Below are 4,720 nucleotides of genomic sequence, written 5' to 3'. Positions count from 1 at the left end.
GTGTGTGTGTGTGTGTGTGTGTGTGTGTGTGTGTGTGTGTGTGTGTGTGTTAAAGCAACAGGTCAGAATGCTGCATCAACACAACCTGATGGATTTAAACAAGTGTCTCTGACTGGTGATGATTTCCTTCATCAGGTATTTTCCCTGCCTGTCCTGAGAAAACCGTGGAAAAAGTATCAGTTTAGGAACGTTGATGGCTGCTTGTAACAAAGAAGCTTTAAAATAAAAAATAATTAAAAAGCTTTTAGAATGCTTCATACCTGAACACTCTTCAAACTTTAAAAAATGTTTAAATCCCTCACCTGTCTGTGGGTCATAATGTGATGAACATGAATGGTGTAACATTTAGGATGCATGTTGTTGTGTTTGTTGATTTGAAGGCTTGTCTAACCTCACCACAGCACATCCTACAGTGTTGTAGTGTAACAGTCTGGTTGTAGYGTATCTGTGGCATTCAGCAGCATCTTCTTTTCTCACTGCTCCTTTGAGCCCACGGTCATGTTTTAATGTCAGCATCGAACGTTATTACATTATTACATGTAGCATCTAATTTTAGCCTCTATCTTCTACCTCCTGTTTGTCATCTCTCCAGCTCTTCRTCTTGCTGAAATCACAAACTTCAACTTAACATTCAAATACGTCTGAAGATCAGCAGATAAAACCTAAAATGTTTTTGAAAAATAAGCATCTGAATAGTAAACTCAGTATTTGTATTCATTTTGCTTTGGGTCTTTTTTTTTCTCAAAGTATTTTATAAAGAAATGTCCCTTTTTCTGTATTTATTGCATTTTTCAAAGCTCCTCAAGCAGGAGGGACGGATAGATGAAGACAGAGAAAACTAAGGATAGTGAGAGAATTCATTGCACCATGTCCTGGTTTCCTGAGTCTCAGTTTGAGTTAACACACTGCCACAGATTCCTGTCCTACACCCACCACCTGAAACACCCGCTGGTGCTCATCTACAGCAATTAGATATAAAAATATAAACCAATCATCAGCTCCCTCTGAAGTGGAGGAGACATGCTAAGAGAAGCTGTTGTTACTAGGGAAAGTTGGGGGGGGGGCTTAATACAAGCTTACATGAACAACATGGGGTTTCAGATCAGATATAGTTGTGCTGGCAGACACTTCAGATGTGTGGCGCTGTGACGTTTTTACAACTTGTTGCTTGTGACRGAGCTGACCTTTGACCTGAAGTCAAGGCTTCTCCCCTCAACTTGCATCAGATGCTTCAGGGCAGCTGCAGCTTTTTCACTGAAGCCAAAAGGTYGTATTCAGGTCCAGATGAGGAAATGTTTGATTTAGCTCCATTTTCAGATGAAACAGATCAAGAGAAACTGTCCTACAGCTAAGATGGAGGGTAATACTGCAGATAAGAGTCCCCACTTTGTGTGTGAACATTTTAYTTTTCAAGATAAATTCAAATCAGGACAAATTGCTCTTTCTGCACTTTGCTTTACTTTTTAAATAAATCCTGATGTGATGTAATAATAACTTCTAAAACCAGTGAAGCAAAAATAATCCATTAGGATATCACTGAAAGCTCACCAAATGACATTTACTCCAGTGTCCCACTAAGTATTGCTAAACTCTTTTGTTTGTGAGGTTTAGTTATGAGCAGGGACATTTTTACTTTTTAAACAAACATCCGTTTTCATTTCTCAAAGAACAATGCAGCCGCTGTAACCAACAAAACATCAAATATCTTGTTAAGAAATAATTCTTTAAAACATAAAGTGCTCCTCAATAAGCTCCCTGACTAATTAAACAAGCAGCCGGCCTAACTGTTAGAAAAGTCAGAAAATTTGTTTTTCTCAAGCATTAATCTTAAATGTCATCTGTGCCTGTCAYGGCGGCAACCAAAAGACCAACTGGTGGACACCAGCGGTGWTGAAGACCATCAGGCTGAAGAAAGAGGCCTTCAGGACTTGGCTTTCCTGGAGGACTTCTGAAGCAGCTGACAGGTACAGGGAGCCAAAGAGGTTGCAGCTTCTGTGGTTGCAGATGCAAAAACTCGGGCGTAGCGGGAATTCGGGGAGGCCATGGAGACGGACTTTCGACTGGCCTCGAGGAGGTTCTGGCAAACCGTTTGACGACTCAGAAAAGGAAAGCGCTCCCTGTCCCAGGCTGTACTTGGATTGGGTGGGGAACTGCTGACCAGGACTGAGGATATCATGGTGGAAGGAACACTTTGAGGATCTCCTGAATCCATCCTCCATGTCCACCTTTGTGGAGGCAGAGGTCACTGAGGTARTCAAAAAACTCCTTTGTGGCAGGGCACCAGGGGAGGAGGAGATTCACCCAGAGATCCTGGAGGTTCTGGATGTTGTAGGGCTGTCATGGTTGACACATCTCTTCAACATCGCATGGAGGACTGGGACAAATCCTGTGGAGTGGCAGACTGGGGTGGTGGTTCTCATTTTTAAAAAAGGGATCAGAGAGTGTGTTCTAAACATTATGGGATCACACTTCTCACCCTTCCCGGGAAAGTTTACTCCAGGGTGTTGGAAGGGAGGCTACGATCAATTGTTGAACCTCGGACTCAAGAGGAGCAGCGTGGCTTTTGTCCTGGACGTGGAACAGTGGGCCAGATCTTTACCCTTGCAGAGTTGCTAAGGGGGTCGTAGGAGTTTGCCTCTCCGGTCTACATGTCTTGTAGACTTGGAGAAGGATTATGACCGTGTTCCTCAAGGCATTCTGTGGGGGATGMTGYGGGAGTATGGAGTCTCTGGRTTGCTACTAAGAGCAATCCAGTCCCTGTAGAACCAAAGCAGGAGCTGAGTTTGCATTCTTGGCACAAAGTTGAGCTTGTTCTCAGGGTTGGACTCCAGGACTGTCCCTTGTCTCTGATCCTGTTTGTAGTATTTATAGACAGGTACTCAAGGTGCAGTCATGGAGAGGAGGGGTCTGGTTTGGGAACCACAGAGTCTCGTCTCTATTGTATGCAGATGATGTGGTTCTGTTGKTGTCTTTAGTCCAAGACCTTCAGCATGCACTGAGGCGGTTCACAGCWGAGTGTGAAGCAGTTGGGATGAAGGTCAGTTCCTCTAAGTCTGAGGMCATGGTTCTTGACAGGAACAGGGTGGAATGTCCCCTCCAGGTCAGAGAGAGTCTCTGCCTCAAGTGGAGGAGTTTAAGTATCTGGGTGTCTTGTTTATGAGTGATGGTAGGATGGAGCAGGAGATGGACTGGGGCCTCATCCTCAGTAATGAGGACGTTGCTTCAGTCAGTTGTGGTGAAGAAAGAGCTGAGTCTAAAGGCAAAGCTCTGGATTTACTGGTCTGTCTTCGTTCCACCCCTCACCTGTGGTCATGAGGTGTGGATCATGACCCAAAGAACCAGATCCTGGATACAAGTGGCTGAAATCAGCTTCATTGGTAGGGTGGCCAGGCTCAGCCTTAGGGATAGGGGGAGGAGCTCCGTCATCTGGGAGGAGCTCGGAGTAAAGCCGCTGCTCCTCCACATCGAGATGAGTCAGCTGAGGTGGTTCTTCTGATTAGGATGCCTCCTTTTAGAGGTGTTCCACATGTCCCACTGGTAGGAGGCCCTGGGGAAGACCCAGAACTCGCTGGAGGGATTATGCATCCTCTCTGGTCTGGGAACGCCTCGGGGTCCCCCAGGATGAGCTGGAAAGTGTCGCTGGAGAGAGGGAGGTCTGGGTTTCTCTCCTGGACCTGTTACCTTCACAACCCGACTACAGATAAGTGGAAGAAGATGGATTGATTAATCCTAATTTAGAAAAGAAAATTATGTGTGAGGGATCCTGGTAGAAGAATGTGTCATCCTGAGTATTAATATATTTTACTAGAACATTTTGTTTTAAGTACAAATTAGCAGATTTTTCCTGGAGCTGCTGTTAAGGTCTTCCTGTGTTTCTTACCATGTGTGCTTGATTTGGGAGATGCACTTATCTGAAAATCTCCCTGAGCCTCACAGAAACCAACAACAGAGCGGCTCATGCAGTCATCAACAGCTCCTTCCCTGGTGCCGCTGAGCCCTTCTGYTCTGTTTTAAACAGAAGTCTTTAGTCTCCTAAAGTCTGTTAGATTGCATTCACACTGCAGATCTTAATGCTCAACTTAGTGTTTGTTTAAAAATCTGATTTTTTTGGTGTGAACATTCACATTATATTTTAAATGTGACCTCCATCAGACTCCAGAGTGAACTCTWCACCAGCGTTTTTCAACCCTGGTCCTCAAGACACACTGCCCTGCATGTTTAAAGGCTGAGTCACACTACAAGATTTTAAAACAGTCAGCCAATTTTCAAAGACTGAGAGACTCCACACATGAAGATGAAAAATCATGAATATACCAGGTTTGGTCCTACAGTGTGTGGTGTACAGCCACACGGCAAGAAACAACACACCACACACCAACAGATATTTCATCCATGAACATTCAGACGTCAGATATTAAATCACGTCAGACTTCCTGAAATTTCACAAGAATTCAGATGTCCTAGAGAGACGTGAGTTCAGAGTAAATAAACATTTGCAACAAGGAAGAAACAATGCTGATCGTTTGTGGACTATTTTTACTAGAGGAAAAACAATTCCATAGTACTTTTAAACATCCAGCAGACTTTCTGGTGAGTTTTGACAGTTTTTTTTTTTTTTGTCTCTGTATTTGGATTCCTGTCCGTGTTTACGTCACCTCGCTTTCTGTCGTCTCATTCAACAGGCTGAGAGCTCGGTTGAACACCACACACACTGTGATAT

The 4,720-nt window shown here is 44.0% G+C and overlaps 1 protein-coding gene across 1 annotated transcript in view; it reads right to left on the bottom strand.

The window, feature by feature from the left end:
• The window catches only part of LOC106531532 (protein jagged-2), a gene marked incomplete at its 3' end in the record, with an annotated part of 66,051 nt that overhangs the window by 45,548 nt on the left and 15,783 nt on the right, over positions 1–4,720 (bottom strand).

This window comes from Austrofundulus limnaeus, unplaced genomic scaffold (assembly GCF_001266775.1).
Source record: "Austrofundulus limnaeus strain Quisiro unplaced genomic scaffold, Austrofundulus_limnaeus-1.0 Scaffold647, whole genome shotgun sequence".
Taxonomy (NCBI): Eukaryota; Metazoa; Chordata; class Actinopteri; order Cyprinodontiformes; family Rivulidae; genus Austrofundulus; species Austrofundulus limnaeus.
The sequence above is the reverse complement of the archived record's forward strand: the minus strand, read 5'-3'. Positions and strand labels throughout refer to the sequence as shown.